This window comes from Dermacentor variabilis, chromosome 6 (assembly GCF_050947875.1).
Source record: "Dermacentor variabilis isolate Ectoservices chromosome 6, ASM5094787v1, whole genome shotgun sequence".
Lineage (NCBI taxonomy): Eukaryota > Metazoa > Arthropoda > Arachnida > Ixodida > Ixodidae > Dermacentor > Dermacentor variabilis.
In genome coordinates, this window is record NC_134573.1 from 63,695,495 (window position 1) to 63,713,918 (window position 18,424).

Here is an 18,424-nt window from a genome sequence, read left to right on the forward strand (position 1 = left end):
TCGTAGAACCTTTATTTGCTAGAGCAACAATTTCTAAACTGTTTTCGGACTGACAGATAAGTTACTTTTGAATATAATTATTTGCGTACATCATCCAAAAATTTACAGGATGGTCTTGGAGTTCCCTTATCAGCACTACATCAAAGAACGCCATAACACTATGCATGGATACAAACGGGCCTTTAAAGTTCAGTTCTTTTTTTTTGCTATCAGTGGCTCTCCTTTCAGGTATTTAAATTGCCAAATGCATTTTTTGTACTTCAGAGCAGATGTTTTTGAAAACAATGCTTTTCTATTCTCATGGGAGTCATATGCCTGACTAAGTGAATGAATTGCTTTCAGCCGGATTGTAAAACTTATTGAAAACAAATGCTACCTTTATGTCTGCACCCTTAAATACCAGCAACACAAGCAAAAACTTGCTATTGTCTAGGATGCTGTCTTGTACAACAAGATGGCCTTTAATTTCTTGCTCCTTGTATTCACAGTGTGCCTTTCTCAGCTTGTTTCTCAAGAAAAGGCTCTTGTACCACAAGAAAGCTTTGTTGGCCTTTATATTCAGGTCCATTTTACCTGAATGTCCTTACGATCCACAATGTCGCTTACTATTCACGAACAGTTCCTAAGGTTTGTTGTGTAACAAGCATCACTATCGTCAGCCTATTTATGCCCACTGCAGGATGAAAGCCTCTCCCAGAGACCTCAATTCACTCCAGCGTTGCACCAGCTGATTACATCTTAGGCCTGCAAATTTCCCAATTTTATTACACCACCCAATTCTCTGCCCTACTCGACTGTACTTCCCTTCTCTTGGCACTCATTCTTTGACACTAATAGACTGTTGGTCACCGGCCTTATCTATTACATGTCCTGCCCAGCTCCCTTTCTTTCCTCTTAATACCAACTAGACTCGGCTACCCTCAGTCGCTCTCGAATATACACATTAGCTTTTTGTCTCATTAAAATTATTTCTATAGTTCCTGTTCAATTACCATATAGTTTCTATATGCTAATAGAACTATAGAACATATACAGTTCTATAGTTTCTGTACCAGTAGAATACAGTGATTGACAATTGGCAAGAACTTTATTGAAGTGGCCTGAGAAATATGACCTGGGGGAGCCGAAGGCTCCTCTATAAAGTTGGTGGTTCTGCCCTCGACGGGACTGGGAGGTGGTGACTCTCTGTGACTTGCCAGATCCTCTGGACTGACTGTAGTTGGTGCGTGAATTCCGAGCTCTTCAGAAGGTGTGCCACTTGGACTTGTATTGAAGTTCGGAGCCCACATTATACAGGCATAGCCAGAGCATGTGGTCCAAGGAACAGCATGCGTGACCGCATTTGAAGCACGACTGTGGGTAGTTGGGGTCTGTCCAACTAAGTGCCCTGGGGTGAGGTACGATCTCATCTGTAAGAGCCTGAAAGTAACAGCTTGAGCCCTATTCAGTTTTGGTGAATGTGCACTTTTCTTTTGAAGGGCAGTGGTAAACTGCCTGTCCTGTTTTGGTAATGCCTGCCATATGTGCTGCAACCTCTTTTTTCTTTTTCTTCAGGTAAGGTACTATTGTGTTTTTACCTTACTTTTTTCCTTACCCTAGAATATTAATTTTGGAATATCAACTTTCGAATTCTTAATTGCCTTGTCTTTATCCATTTCATTATAACCACTGAATTCATGGCAGCTAATCTCCAATTATGGGTATGGGTCACAACACTCAGGTGAACAGGAAGAACCATATTCCCCAGCCAGGATTTTTATAATGACTTACCGAGGCTTACAAGCGAACATGCTTTGATGCCGGAACTTCAGACAGGGTGCAGACATATCGTGGACCCCATTTCAAACACCGTACTGCTGACACAGGTCATTTTCTGGCCGGTGTCCTGCTAAATGGAAGAATCAGAAAATATGACTGTTTCAATGAACATATAACAACTCATTACACTGACCACAAAGCTCACCTTACAGTGTTGAAACACTTCGAAAACGAAAAATAAATTTGTTTGTTAATGTTATCTGAGTCATTACTTCTTTATATTACAAAATTTGGATGCTTTATGTATGTATCATCAGACACCAACCATAGCACTGTTATCGTTTCATTTTCACTGTGGGAAAATGGCGCTGTCGCGGTAAGTTCGGAGCTGAAAGAATCATTGAAGTCTGATGTCATTTTTATTATTGTTTTATTAGTATTTTATTATTCCCTAGCAAATAATTAGCCTAGAAAGACACACTGTTGCACAGATTCTAGAGGCTGACTGCCAGTCATGAATTCTCATTTTCTTGTAAGTCCATTGAGCATATAATGTTTGTTTTTTGCATTAAATTAACCTTCGGTTCTACTCTTACACTGTCTCGGCTTAAGTCCCCAATCATTTGTTACGATTCATAACCAGTGTTTCTTAACGGGTCAATGCCATTTACAAAGTGCAGGTGGCTCAATTATTTGCCGCTGGTCCTAACTCCTCAACCTTCCCCTTGTGATAGCCTGAATACTTCCTCTAAACATGCACTGAATATCGTAGAAGTAGCAAGCATGCAATATGATGAGGTTTCATTGGCCTTGTCCTTTAGCAATTCAAAGCTAGTATTGAGTCTGGCTAAATCTGCTCAGGTCTCCACCAGGACATGACCATTACGGTGTCTCAAACAACCCTATTAAAATTTGTTACAGAAGCAACCTCTCTTGACGTCAGTTTTTCCAAGCTCTCCCTTGTCAACTCAGCCAATTTCATTCCAAAATATCATCCGTGTTGAAAGCACCCCAGAGGCACATTTAGTTTGCATGCTCAATGGCGTCAGCACGGATATGCATGCATTGGTGGCTGCTGGAGGCTGCTGCACATTTCGTCCCAAAAGCATTGTATCCTGTAACATTGATTTCATCGAGCCCAATTGGGAGGGCATCGCGTCCAGCCTCAGCGGAGCATACTGTGAATCATCTCGTATTTGTGCAAAGTTCAGGAGGGCATGTGTGTTTCACACAGATACATGCTATCTGCTGCTCTAGACCATTCTGTCAATCTGTACTTCAACGTAATACATTGAACTTTGTATAATTGTAGCAAATGCATGCAAAGGAATAAGTCAAGGAGAAGTTTGCCATTCATTGTACCAATAGCATTGTGCGAGAGCTGCTCTGTATGTGGTGGAAACGAGCTTCAAAATCTTTCAGGCCTCTTCAGACCGAAGCTTCCGTTTTCAAGTACATGCATTAGTGCTTGAAAAGCACCACATCGCTTTACCAGCCTCTGAGCTCTGTTTGATGCTATACATATGCTTCTACCTTTGTCTTCCCTTGACTCAGTTCTTTTGCAGGTGACAGGACTTAGACTCAACGTTTATGGGGAAGGTCTCGGGTGGTTCCCGCACCTTGCATATAGAAGGCTCTCACTTTTTTCTTGCAGTAAAGACGGGCAAGAAGAATAAAACAGTGAATGAAACACTTCAGTTAAAGTACAGCTTATTAACCGTTAACAATGCGTTGACTTCACGATACGTAATCAACATGGTGATTCAATTATATCTTTTACATGACCTTTTGTGCTCTGTGTTTATTTTGAATTAGTTGCACCAAGCAAAGTGCTATAGTCGATGTTCTGCTGTGAAATCTGGAAGCACAATTAAAATTCACCTTGTTCATAATCACCTAAGCATCTAGCCAATCCGGTCGAAACATTAAATATTGAAGTCCCCGCAGGGGCGTCTGCGTCAGCAGGCGTTTGGTGTGTTGCGACACCACGTACCCGAGCACACGAGGGTTGGACCCTCCCGCGTTTAACCGTGCGCGGCTTAGCCGTGTCCGGGGGAAGGGGGATCCTGGGGGTTGAGCCGGTGCCGGGTTTCGGACCTTTAAGCCCCCCCGGTGGAGGCAACACACCTCTTTGGTCTGTGCTTCACGTAGACGGCATCCCCGGACTGACCCGCGTGGGGGAAATCGGTAGTTGCCTTTTCCTGTCTCTCCCTCTCCCTCCAACCTTCGTCTTTCTCTCACCTTCCATCTTTCCTGTCTCCTCCTGGCTTCTCTTTACTTACAATTTTTCCAGGCAGCAGGGGTTAACCTTGTGTAACCAATAGCCAACCTAGGTTATATCATATTTGGTTATAGTGGTAATGTACAGCTGGCGTTTGCAGGCCGTGTTTCACAGGTCCTGCAACGTCCCCTTGTAGGACACCACGGTGGGCGGCTGGCGTTACTGCCGAAATTACAATCTCTTATGGCTTCTTCCTTCCCCCATTACCTGATCGCTCTCTCAAGAGGGGGCGCAGCGATGAAGTCTTCGAATTTTTGCCCGTCAAAAAGAAACTTTTCCTCGTTTCCATGTAGTGCATTCCGAAACACCAGACAAACCCTTGCGAACAATGTCACTATTCCTCGTGTCCAAATCTCTTACCCAAATTTTTGGTACAGGCTAAAAAGCATCCAGAATGGCAAGCGGCGATCTCCTCTTGGAGCTCCGCAACCAGAAACAATATGAAAAGCTACCCAATCTAGTTTCATTTGGTGACGCGAAAGTAACAGCAACTCCTCATTGTACCATGTATACCACCCGTGGCGTTGTCTCCGATGATGAGCTCTTGGAGCTGACTGAGGCTGAGCTCTTGGAGGGCTTCAGTGAGCAGAACGTCATAAACGTTGAGCGAATTAAGATGAGGCGTGATAATAAGGAAATACAGACCAAACATCTGATACTTACTTTTGGCACAAGTGTTCTGCCCGAATCCATCGAGGCCGGGTATATCAAGCTCCGTGTTCGCGCATATGTTCCTAATCCCCTGCGTTGTTTCAAATGCGAGCGCTTCGGTCACAGTTCATAGAGATGCCGAGGCCGCCAAACCTATGCGAAATGCAGTGCTCGTGACCAAACCTCTAAATCTTGTGAAAACTTTCTACATTGTGTAAACTGTGAAGGGGAGCACGCTGCTTACTCGCGGTCGTGACCATCCTGGAAAAAAGAAAAAAAGAAAGATTGTGACGATAAAAGTAAAAGAAAACATAACTTTCAAGGAGGCACGCAGGCGGATATCCTACCTGCCCAAGAACATATTTACCGAAGTGGCGCGTCAGGGGGCAGCGCCACAACGTTCTCCGGAGGCTGTCTGACCCACACCCAGTGAGGCGGCAGTGACGCCATCCGCCCCCCCCTTCCTGCGGCTGCAGCTAGCGCTGCTACGGCAACTCAGTAGGAGTGACCATCTACCTCCGGGCAGGTGGTCTTAAAGGCCTCGTCCAACGTGCCGAGGCCTTCACGCCAAACAAAGCGCTCCGAAGAGCGCGTGTCCAACGCCTCGCTAGAGGCGATGGACACAACCTCCAGCAAGACGGCGCTACCAGCGCCTAAGGAGCGGCGAGGCACTCTCGATTGCTCCAAAAGAGACAAAACTCCCGTCACGGCGCCTGAACAAGTCTCGTGAGCTAATCCTCGTGTCTTAAACACACAGCACTAAACACAAATAACATAATGGATACACAAATACTATAGTGGAATGTAGGAGGACTTCTAAATAAGCTCGACGACATTAGAGAACTACTGCACAAACACAATCCCAAGTTGCTGTGTGTTCAGGAGACACTTATGAAACTTCCAAACAAGAACTTTCTTCGCAATTACTTCATCTTCCGAAGAGACCGCGATGAGGCCAACGCCTCTGGCGGAGTAGCAGTAATAGCGGACAAGGCGGTAGCTTGCCGACACGTCGCCCTTCAGACGACCCTTGAGGCAGTGGTAGTTCGGGCCATTCTTTTTAATAAATTAATCACTGTCTGTTTTATTTATATACCCCCGAACCATCATCTAAAAAAAGCCCCGCAGGGGCGTCTGCGTCAGCAGGCGTTTGGTGTGTGGCGACACCACGTACCCGAGCACACGAGGGTTGGACCCTCCCGCGTGTAGCCGTGCGCGGCTTAGCCGTGTCCGGGGAAAGAGGGATCCTGGGGGTTGAGCCGATGCCGGGTGTTCGGACCTTTAAGGCCCCCCGGCGGAGGCAACACGCCTCTTTGGCCTCTGCTTCACGTAGACGGCACCCCCGGACTGACCCACCCGGAGTAAATCGGTAGTCGCCTTTTCCTGTCTCTCTCTTCTCAAACCTTCGTCTTTATCTCTCAGTTTACATCTTTCCTGTCTTCTTCTCTCTTCCATTTACTTCCTTTCTCCACGGCGGCAAGGGTTAACCTTGTTTGGATATCCTACCTTGGGTACACCATATTGGGTTATAGTGATGGCGTACGGCTGGCGTCGTGCAGGCTTGTACACAAGCTGTGCCGCGTCCCCTCGTTGGGCTCCGTGGTGGGCGGTCGGCGCTGTTGCCGAACATACACATTTTCCTATGGCAGCGCAAGCCTCTGTTGTTTATGATCGGCGTCTGGTGAGATGCCGCACCGAAGTACCATTTCAATTTTCCTTCCAAAGCAACGCCCCAACATTTCCAAAGTACTATGTAGTGCATAGTGAAAGAAACATTCCGGTAAGGAAACTCTCTCCTTTCCTGGTAGCGAAGTGTCTGAAAGACAAAATCGGACCAACATACAAAGCATCCAAAATGTCTAGCGGGGACCTCCTCCTAGAACTGAATAACAAAGATCAAGCAGATAAGCTCTCTGAACTTACCAGTATTGGCGAAGCGACAGTGACTGTTTCAGCCCACAGAACACTTAATACAAGCAGGGGAGTAATATCTGAAGAAGACTTCATTGGTTTAAGCGACGAGGAACTGCTGGAAGGTTTCCAGGAACAAAATGTCACCAAAGTACAAAGAATAGTAATCCGACGAAACGATCAAGAAATCCCCACCAAACATGTTATACTCACCTTCGGAACAAGCGTAATGCCCACTTCACTCGATGCAGGTTATGTCAAAGTCAATGTGAGACCGTATATCCCGAATCCCAGACGGTGTTTTAAGTGTCAAAGATTTGGACATGCTTCACATGCATGCCGAGGACAAACAACTTGTGCTAAATGCAGCTCCAACGATCACCAATCAGAGAATTGCACTTCTTCGCCACATTGTGTTAACTGCAAGGGAGATCACCCAGCTTATTCGCGGTCCTGCCCTTGCTGGAAAAAAGAAAAAGAAGTCATTGCACTAACTGTTAAAGAAAAAATCTCGTTCTTCGAAGCCAGAAAAAGACTGTCGTACCTTCCCCGAAGAAGTTATGCCGAAGTGACGCAGGCGGGGGCAGCGTCACAAAGGCCTCCGGAGTCCTCCGAGCCCACGCGCAGTGGTGCCGCAGTGACTCCTCCCGCCCCCGTGGTGGAAGCAGTCAGTACTGCTCCGCCCTCTTCAACGGCCCTGCAGACACCAGTCCCGCAGGGTCCTAAGATCAAGCGAACTCCAAGGCCCGAGACACGTGTCTCGGCGCCAAACTCTCGGTCCTCCAGCGCCTCAGAGAGAGCAATGGAGGTCGAAACAAAAACCCCGGTGTCCTCGACACCGAAGGACAAGCGCTCCCTCGAGCGCGGTAAGAGGGACAAAATCCCAATAACAACTCAAAATAAGAAGGCGATAACCTAACGGTTATCGCTCTGTTTGTATCTGCCTTCTTCACATCCATGTCACCTAACATCTTTCTTATCTCCCATTCACTCGTTAATATCACTTTTTACCTTTCAATTTTATAATGGCTTTTATGATCCATTGGAATTGTAGAGGTCTCTTACATAACTTAGGTGACATAAAAGACCTGCTAATAAACTTCTCTCCTGTGGCCCTGTGCTTACAGGAAACCAACCTAGGCGAAAAACACAAAAACATTTTGAAAGGTTTCACTGTTGTACGGCGCGACCGTACTCAGGCGAACCGGCTCTCAGGTGGTGTAGCCATTGTCCTGCCAGGTGGTATAGCAGCCAGAGAAGTTCCCATTAACACTCACATAGAAGCCGTTGCTGTCACCGTTTTAGCTCACAAAACCATCACCATTTGTTCAGTATACATTCCGCCGCATTTACATTTTCTATATTCCTATTTACATTTTCTATATTCCTATATTCCATTTCCTATATTCTGTTCACAAGAAAGAGAGGCCTGGTCCCAGATCCTTTTCTTGAACTGGGTGGACAAGAAATTCCTTTTAACAAAGAGCACACATTTCTAGGTGTTATACTTGACTCCAAGCTTACTTTCATTCCACACATAAAATGTCTAAAAACAAAATGTCTAAAAACAATGAACCTACCTAAAATCCTATCCCACACAACATGGGGTAGCGACAGGAAGTGCCTGTGGAATCTTTACAGGAGCCTAGTTCGATCACGAATAGACTCTGGTGCCGTAGTATATCACTCTGCCGCCCCGAGCACGCTAAAGATGTTAGACCCCGTTCACCATCTGGGAATCCGCCTGGCCACTGGCGTATTTAGAACAAGCCCTATTGAAAGTTTGTATGTTTGTAGTTTGTAGCATTACGTGCTGCGCATTGCTATCACGATGGTCTTATCATCACTTATGTGGTTCTGATGCTTTTTTGAGCTTGTTCTCTATTGAGACGTATGCTGTTCTGTATGTTGGATGCGTGATCCTAAAGAATGTGTATTTACTGTTCGTTTTACTTTGCAGAGTGATTGTAGCCTCTGCCTTACAGGGGTTTGAGCCATTTTTTTTATTTTTTGTTTACGAGGGTATGAGCCATTGATGACGACAGTTTTCAACTCGCCGTTCTCTATCTTGCATACACGATTCCAAAGAATCTAAGCAGTGTTCGCTTCACTTTGCTTAGGGCTTGTAGCTTCTGCCGTACTGGGCTATGAGCCATTACATTTCTTGTTTGCTTACAGTTGTATAGGCCATTGATGATGATATATGTTGTTGACCGAGAAAAAAAATGCTGGGAACACTAGCCATATACAGCGTCGCCAAAATAAATTTCTTGCGTGCAAAGTTTCGGTTTTCACTAGAGAGTTTCTGACCAATTGCCTTCGGCCGACACTGAATGACAGGCAGCTAGCATCATTTCTTGGTTGCAAGAAGGAACAGAGGATGAAGAAGTTTTCCACATGGCTCGGTTTCATTTGAAAGCACAGTCAGAGGGAACAACCGACGTGAGATCTCGGACTACATGCATCATCAAACACATAACACGAAGCAAATGCAGTGTACACCAATGGTTCACATGTGATGGAAAGCTATGTGTACAAGTTACAAATGAAGCCATAGATGACCTGGGGAGAAGCCCACTTCCACTTTTTTGCCTGGTGTTGCTCCCCTATTGTTGAAAGTTCCCCAAAGATTTTTTTTCTTTTCTGGGGTTGCAATGTATTTTGCACATTTTGGTTGAAAATAAATTTTTTGGGGGTATTTATGTTGTGTGGCCTTCAAGGGTTATATTTTACATTGAACTTTATTTCACACTTAAGTACCTAATCAACATTTCTAACGTCTGTTTTGCTTTCTTTGTTTCTTGAGCCCCTCTTGAGGCCTTTCAATTCTTCATTGGATTAGCATGTGCCCAACTACACACATCCCAGCAGGAATGTGCTTTGCAATAAAATGCTTTCTCTCCATCTCTAGCATTGTCCTTCAAAACTGAAATTTGCATTCAACACGTGCTTCTTCATTCTGAGGCCCAGTGATTTGTTCCTGTAGGCAGAAAAGATGCGGCTGGAAATACACGTCGTACATAACTTGCAAACCTAAATTAAATTCTACAGGCAAACATCCCAGCAGCAATCGTATTGTGTGTCCTTATTGGCCCCCTGCGAAATGAGGCCACGACGACCCAGATTTGATACCGCACCCTCGGACGTAGCAGTGCAATGCCAAAGCCAGCAAGACGAGTTGTCCTTATTAGCAACACACCTTCCTTAAAGATGATATGCTGTATGGCTGGTTAATATACGGTGATAATGAAGAAAGGAAAACTGTGGCACTGGTTGGGTTTAATAACGGGGATGCACCTTCCACGTCTGAAATTCATAATAATATTCCACAAAATTTGGCTCTAAGTATGATGTGTGCCCAAATTATTATTCCAAGAACTGGTTCCAGTGATGTCAGCTGAGTTCAAGCATGGGTCCAATTACTTCTAACTGGACCAACTCAAACCATCTTGCACCGGCAAGCTCTACGTCCTAGTGGTTTTAGTGCAATCAAATGATTTGGATGACCAGCCCTCGCTCTGCAAGTTCGGCACAACAATTTACGACCAGTTAGGTAGTATGCAAAAAAAGTGGCATGAGAAAGATTTTTAGTCATTTAATAAATGCATAGGCAAGGCTGCATCATCAATCGACGGAGAAGTGGGAATCAATCGAATTGAGGTCTCGGTGAACGTCGCGAACACGTCCTCGCTGGCGGAGCAGTCTTCTCGGTCGTCGACATCGGCCTGGCAGTCCTCTTAAGCTAACATTCTGGAACGGTCGATAGTGGTAGTCACGGTGCTGTCGCCGATGGTCATCGCCGAGAAGACACTCACGTTCAACTCACTGTGAATACGTGAGCCTTCACAACTCTCGTCAAGCCTTGTGGTGGGGGTTGAGGTGTGCTGGCTTGCTTTCGGCTTGGCAGACTCGCTTGATGAGCCGTAGTGCGCGATAAGCATTAAAAACTTGTCCTCGAGCGCAGCCAATTGATTTATGTCCCCATTGCCGCAACACCGGGAAAATGCTCCTCGCGCTATTTCAGTGCCTTGGGACAGCGTTGAAGCGCTTCTGCAATTAGGCGACACTGGCTTCATGCGTACACGATACGGTGTCGTACGCTGTAGGGCACCCATTTGCCTTCTGCTGCTGTGGATGCACTCACATAGAGCGTTCAGTGCGTTGACTGTCTGCCTTGCGGCCGTGAGATGCTGACTACGCATTGTCGCTGTCCTGTCTTCAGCTAACGCCGCCAACGGTTTTGACATGAGGCTGCTGGTGCCATAAAGCGCCCAGGCTTGTTCCATTACGCCATCCAACGCTGAGCAGACTTCACACCAAAGATCTGGCAACGAATTCTGCTGGAGCGGTACCGTAGTCAACGGCTTCTCGGGGAGTAGTCCCTCGGGTGTGCGCCATAGAGAGACGTTCTGGTGGTCGAAAGAACTCATGTTTTTGACTTCTTTGCTTTTTACTCGTTGCCAAGAGTTACAGTAGGGACAGTGAACGCATAAGAAACTTAATTCAAGGGCTATGCTCGAGTGATGGTTCAATAAGACAACATGGTAGCCAGCAAGAATCGGCGTGTGATGTGAACGGACGTGTAGCAACTGCTTTGAAACGTGCTGGTTGCACCTGCCACCTAGTAGATCCCCAAATCGCACTCCCATATGTGAAAAAGAAACATATAGGGAAAGGGAAATAACAGAAGCTTAGTACATTAGAAAGGAAGGAGATAAATGTGTAAGCGCTCCCTCTCTTGCCTTGTCGGTAAAAGAAATAGCTAGCCAACGAACTAGCCTCGTGAAAATGCCTCATCAAGATCTTACTAACCCAAATGGCGCTTCGCTGGTGGAGCCCTCTGGGCAAACAGATGTGGATCGTAAACACTTTCGCTGCGGTCGGTATGCGGCAATAAATAAATAATTTAATGAAGTAAATAACTAATAATAATAAAAGTATTGCTGGACTTAGATACACTTTCCATGATACCTTCGTCTGAGGGCACTCGTGCCGTTTGAGCTGTAATCGCGCGATGCCGCACATTCCTCAAGACGCCACTCATATTGTGGTTTCCAGCCACCATACCAGTAGCTATAGAAGCCACCATACGACGGCTGAAGTATTGAAGGACTCGGACGGGATAGAGTGAAGCCGGTGCCGGCCATATTGCTAGAGATAAATGAGCACGTGTGGATGAATAATGAGGCTGAACACTATGATGGGACTGACAACCCATTTTTAAGGACCTAGTTTTTTATGCCGCAACGCAGGGCTCAACCTCGATAGTTTATACATATGCAGCGGTTACCTCGAAAAGCGGCCGAATATTTATTAAACAGTAATTTTTCGATATGGGGCAACAATCGAAGTGTTGCGTTATGTTGCAAGCATTTTCAGAACCGTAGAACCTTTATTTTCTAGAGCAACAACTTCTAAACTGTTTTTGGACTGAGAGATAGGTTACTCCTGAATGAAATTATTTACCTAAATCAATCAAAAATTTGCAGGATGATCTTGAGGCTTTTTGTGTGCAAGGTGCCTCAGAAGTTCCCTTATCACCACTATATCAAAGAACGCCATAACACTATGCATGCATACAAACGGGCCTTTAAAGTTCAGTTCTTTCTTTTGCTATCAGTGGCTCCCTCTTCAGGTATTTCAATTGGCAAATACATTTCTTGCTCTCCAGAAAAGACGTTTTTGAAAACAATGCTTTTCTACTCTCTTAGGAGCCATATGCATGACTGAGTGAATTGCTTTAAGCCAGATGGAAAAACTTTTTGAAAACAAATGCTACATTTATATACGCACCCTTAAATGCCAGCAACACAAGCATAGACTCGCTAATGTCTAGGATGCTCGCTTGTACAACAAGATGACCTTTAATTTCTTGTTCCTTGTATTCACAGTGTGCCTTTCTGAGCTTGTTTCTCATGAAAAGGCACAAGAAAGCTTTGTTGGCCTTTATTTTCAGGTCCATTTTAGCTGAATGTCTTCACGATCCACAATGTCGCTTACTATTCCTAAACAGTTCTTAAGGGTTGCTGTGTAGCAAGCATCACCATCGCCAGCCTATTTACGCCCACTGCAGGATGAAAACCTCTTTCAGAGATCTCAATTCACTTCAGCTTTGCCCCAGCTGATTACATCTTAGGCCTACAAATTTCCCAATTTTATTACGCCACCTAATTCTCTGCTCTACTCGACTGCTCTTCCCTTCTCTTGGCACCCATTCTTCGACTCTAACAGACTATTAGTTACCTGCCTTGTTCACAACATGTCCTGCCCATCTCCCTTCCTTTCCTCTTAATACCAACTAGACTCGGCTACGCCCAGTTGCTCTCGAATATGCACATCAGCTTTTTGGCTCATTAACATTATGCCTATAGTTTGTTTCATTACCATATAGTTTCTATATGGTAATGGAACTATAGAACATATACAGCTCTATAGTTTCTGTACCAGTAGAATGCAGTGATTGACAATTGACAAGAACTTTATTGAAGTGACCTGGGAAACATGACTTAGGTGAGCCGAAGGCTGCCCAATCAAGTTGGTTGTTCCGCCCATGACGGGACTGGGAGGTGGTGACTCTCTGTGACGTCCCAGGCCTTCTTGACGGACTGTAGTTGGTGCGTGAATTCCAAGCTCTTCAGCAAGGTGTCCCATTCGGACTTGTATTGAAATTCGGAGCCCACGTTATACAGGCATAGCCAGAGCATATGGTCGAAGGCGCAGCATGCGTGTCCGCATTTGAAGCACGACTGTGGGAAGTTGGGGTCTATCCAACTAAGCGCTCTGGGGGAGAGGTAAGATCTCATCTGTAAGAGCCTGAAAGTAACAGCCTGAGCCCTATTCAGTTTTGGCGATTGTGCACTTTTCTTTTGAAGGACAGTGCACAATGCCTGCCATATGTGCTGCAACCTCTTTCTTCTTTTTCTGCTGGTAATGTATTAATTCTGTTTTACCTTCCTTTTTTCCTCGCCCTACAATAATTATTTTGGAATTTCAACTTCAGAATTGTTAATTCCTTTGTCCTTATCAATTTTTTTCAACCACCCAATTCATGGCAGCCAATCTGCCACTGTGGGTATGGGTTACAGCGCTCAGGTGAACAGCAAGAACAATAATCCCCAGCCAGAATATTTAACATGACTGGCTGAGGCTGACAAACGAACATGCTTTGATGCCAGAACTTCAGACAGGGTGCAGACATATCGCGGACCTCATTTAAAGCACCATACCACTGACACAGGTCATTTTCTTGCCGTTGTTCTGGTAAATGGAAGAATCACAATATATGACTGTTTCACTGAACTCGTAATAAATCATTACACTGACCACAAAGCTCATCTTACAGTGTTGAAACACTTTGAGAATGAAGAATAAATTTGTTTCTTCGAAGTTATCTGAATTATTATTTCGGTGTATTAAAAAATTTGGATGCTTTTATGTACGTATCATAATTTAGACACCAACCATAGCACTGTTATTTCATTTTCACTGTAGGAAAATGCTGCTCTCGCAGTAATTTCGGAGCTGAAGGAATCATTGAAGTCTCATGTCGTTTTTATTATTGTGTAAGTTCCCTTCTCACGATGAGAGTCCCTAGCAAATAATTAGCCTAGATAGACATACTGTTGCACAGATTCTAGAGGCTGACTGGCAGTCATGAATTCTCATTTTCTTTTGAGTCTATAGAGTATATGAAGTTTGGCTTTTGCATTAAATTAACCTTCAGCCCTACTCTTACAGTTTCTCGGCCAATGTCCCCAATCATTTGTTACATTTCATAACCAGCGTTGCTTAACGGGTGAATGTCATTTACAAACTGCAGGTTGCTCAAATATTGGCCGCTGGTCTTAACTCCTCATCCTCCCCCGTATGATAGCCTGTATACTTCCTCTAAGCATGCACTGAATAGCATAGAAGTAGAAAGCATGCAATATGATGAGGTTTCATTGGCCTAATCCTTTAGCAATCGAAAGCTAGTATTGAGGCTGGCTAAATCTGCCGAGGTCTCCACCAGGACATGACCATTGCAGTGTCTGAAACAAACCCATTAAAATTTGTTACAGCAGCCACTTCTGTTGACGTCAGTTTTTCCAAGCTTTCCCTGGCAATGCAGCTAATTTCATTCCAAAATATCATCCCTGTTGAAAGCACCCCCGAAGCACATTTAATTTGCATGCTCAATGGCATTAGCATGGATATGCATGCATTGGTGGCTGCTGGAGGCTATTGCACACTTTGTCCGAAAAGCAGTGTATCCTGTAACATTGCTTTCATCAAGCCCAATTGCGAGGACATCTCATCCAGCCTCAGTGGAGCATCCTGTGACTCATCTCATATTTGTGCAATGTTCAAGAGGTCATGTGTGTTTGACACAGATACATGACATCTGCTGCTCTGGACCGTCCTGTCAATCTGTACTTTAGTGAATACACTGAACTTTGCATGCATTTGCTACAATTATACAAAGGAATAGCTCAAGGAGGTTTGCGATTCATGGTACCAATAGCGTTGTGAGAAACCTGCTCTGTGTCTGGTGGAAATGAGCTTTAAAATCTTTCAAGCCTCCTCAGATCGAAGCTTCTTGTCTTCAAGTTCATGCAGTAGTGCTTGAAAAGCACCACATCGCTTTACCAGCCTCTGAGCTCTTTTAGATGCGCAACGTGTGCTTCCAACTTTGTCCTCCCTTGACTCAGTGCTTTTGCAGATGAAAGGACTTACACTCAACATTTATCTGCAAGGCCTCTGGTGGCTGCTGCGCCTTGCATATGGAAGGCTCTCAGTTGTTTTTTGCAGTAAAGACGGGCAAGAAGAACAACACAGTGAATGAAACACTTGAGTTAATGAACAGCTTACCAACAGTTAACAATGCATTGACTTCGCAATACATAATGAACATGTGATTCAATAATACCGTTTAAATTTCTTTTTGTGCTCTGTGTTTATCTTGAATAAGTTGCAGCCAGCAAAGTGCTATAGCCGATGTTCTGTAGTTCTGCTGTAAATACTAGAAGCACAATTAAAATTCACCTAGTTCATCATCACCTAAGGATCTAGCCAATCCAGTCCAAGCATTTAAAATATAAGCGGATGTAACAAAATATGTCACCTTTGCAAAACCCAGTGATCTTGGCCAATCGGCATGCCTCCATGCTTCACGCAGAATGATATCCTTCAAGAACTGATAGATATCGCAATGTTTACTTGGAAGTCATTTGATTTCTATAACCTTAACATGGAAAGGTGTTTAAAATAATTGTGTCATTCATTTTTATATTCGAAGTATACAACCTGTATATTACTGACCAAGTTGAAGGCAGCAAATATCAGCATTCAAACCTGCATGTAGCCACAGTATTTTTCTTGCAGATATACGAGATCAAATAGATACATTTAATAAGTACCTTTTAGTGCTTGGTCTGCTTGAGATGTTAACTTTCCACAAACTTATCAATTTACCTTAAACAAGTACTCACATGAAAATTTGGTGCGCTGCTTTTCTCGTTTTCTTTAGTGGTGGTCAACCCCATGGTTACGGCACTAAGCCCCTATTTCCTTGAGAGCATTCAAAATGAATGTACTTACAGGACCTTTGCTATGAACACTACAAAAAATAGTAGAACAGGGCAAACATTTTCTGTTAGCACTTATTTAAAGGAGGTTTACGTAAGGGGTAGGTGTAAAGAAAGGTTGTGTCAACAGGTAGTCGATCATGTTCTCGGAAAACAATTATGGGCAGGTGACGGCAGCAATATAGTGAATAAGCCCGTTTCCGCCTTTCGCTGCACAAGGAAAGAAGCAAGACAAAAAATCAACAATTCTTAGGAATTTGCGATAAGGTTGCATTTGGTCACCGGTACGGTGAGATATGTATACCGGTGAGGTACTGTAAAGAATTCTATTAAGTGATGAAAACAAAAACCTATGGAACAGGCAAAGTGTGGCTGTGCATTTGCAGAAAGATAATGTTCTCAAGCGAGACTTGCTTTGAGGGAGGTAATGTTAAGTAAATGAATCTGGTGGCATAATATTGTACCACCGCACTGTCATCTACTATGCATGCTCAGTGTGGGGACCATATTGGTGGCGTAAAATACTGTTTCGAGGAGATAATTCATTTTTAGGCTTGCAGTTTAATCCCTTAGGCATTTTGGATGAGTCTAGCTTGTCAACATGATACTAGTAAGCTTTGCATCAGACGAGCTCAGCTCGCCTATCGCTATATTCCCGTTTTCAAAGTAATCTGGAAGAACGGAGTGCGTTGACTCAGATTTCTTTACTTCTTGGATGGCTGCACAGTGTCAGCGATCAAAACTGGCATTTATGGCATTTTTTGTGTTTAGCACATAGATGACAGCACTTTTTCAGCATTTGAAGGCCAGCATTTATTCTGTCCTTCTGTGAAACCACATAAATCACAGCACTTTGTCAGTGCTTAGAGACCATGTTTTTAAATGAGGCTCGCAGAATAGTTGATTTTGAAGCAGGGGAATATAAAGCATTTTCCCTGATTCCTGCTGTACCGTTTGTTGCAATGACAAATAGACATATATTGCCTCGGGAAGAAGTAAAATCAGGTTTGCACGTGTAGAGTATGAAGTAGATTGGTGGAAAATGCTTTCGAAGTACTTTGGAAAAACAGAAGCTTGAAAATACGCTATAAAAGAAAGAATTGAAACAAGGTCACTCTTCGTCCAAATAATAAAGTGTTGACATATTTTGGCTCGTGACAAAGGTGAGGCTACAGGTGATCATTTGTAACCAGACAGAAACCATGTGTAAAGGATTCAATGCGCCACAGTAGTAGTGAAATGCATGAGGTTCGCAGTGCAAGTTGTTTAAAAGAAAGAAGATTTAAAATATTGGAGTGCAGCCTCTGTTAAGGCTGTCTATATTACATCTCATTAATTTAATGTAGTGCAGCCAAGGCCAGGCGTCGTGTGAGCTGTTAAGTAATGGGAATCCGCAATGTTTTGTAAGATGTGATGTGGGATCGTCTTTTATGCACCACTAATGCTACCACGAAAAGTCCACCCAGTGGGCCTCACAAGGAAGACAGTCCTAGGCAAACCATGCAGCAGCCCATCTGGTTAGTTGATCTGACCCATAGCTATTGCAATTATGCACAGATTTAGTGAGACAAAGTGGTGAGCCCTATGCTGTAAAGAAAAAAAGCCTAATAAAAATTTAGAGTGCAGTAATAGATTCATGTTGCTTTCCGTTAGCTGTTCACTTTGCTTCACTTCATTAACCGTCTATGAACGAGTGTTGGCAACACTCGTCTGTAACTGGTTAATGAAAAATTCATGAGCTACTCCACTCTGTGCAGGTGTATGTCCAGCAAAGCGTTTGAGAACAACCACTACAAGTGCTGCGAGCGGTATGCAATGATTCATGGCTGTAGAGTAATGGTAGTAGTGCTATGTCAGAGTAATATTAGGAATGGGAGTGATCGTGATTTGGACATCACACAACTGCTCATAGCAGTACTGCAACTACACTTAAATCAGTTGCTAGGCTGGTTATATTATATACGAAAGACTACGGGGCATCACGCACCACGTCGAAAGCTGGCATCGAACCTTTACCGGAAACGTTTATTGGGAGCAGTACGTGCTGCGCATTGGTATCACGATGGTCTTATCATCAATTAAGTGGTTCGGATGCTTTTTTTGAGCTAGTCCTCTATTGAAACGTATGCTGTTCTGCATGTTGCTTGCGTGATCCCAAAGAATGTGTATGGACTGGTCGTTGCACTTTGCAGAGTACTTGTAGCCTCTGCCTTACAGGGGTTTGAGACATTGCATTTTTTTGTTCGCGAGGGTATGA

General features: G+C 44.1%; 1 long non-coding RNA gene across 1 annotated transcript; it reads right to left on the reverse strand.

Annotated features, from left to right (window-relative positions):
• Positions 1-1,273: 1,273 nt before the first annotated feature.
• On the reverse strand, positions 1,274-15,371 carry LOC142584187 (uncharacterized). The gene is made up of 3 exons (XR_012828721.1): positions 15,317-15,371; positions 1,771-1,885; positions 1,274-1,387 (listed from the first exon to the last, which is right to left on the reverse strand). It is a non-coding gene; the product is annotated as an uncharacterized LOC142584187 (long non-coding RNA).
• Between the last annotated feature and the right edge of the window lie 3,053 nt (positions 15,372-18,424).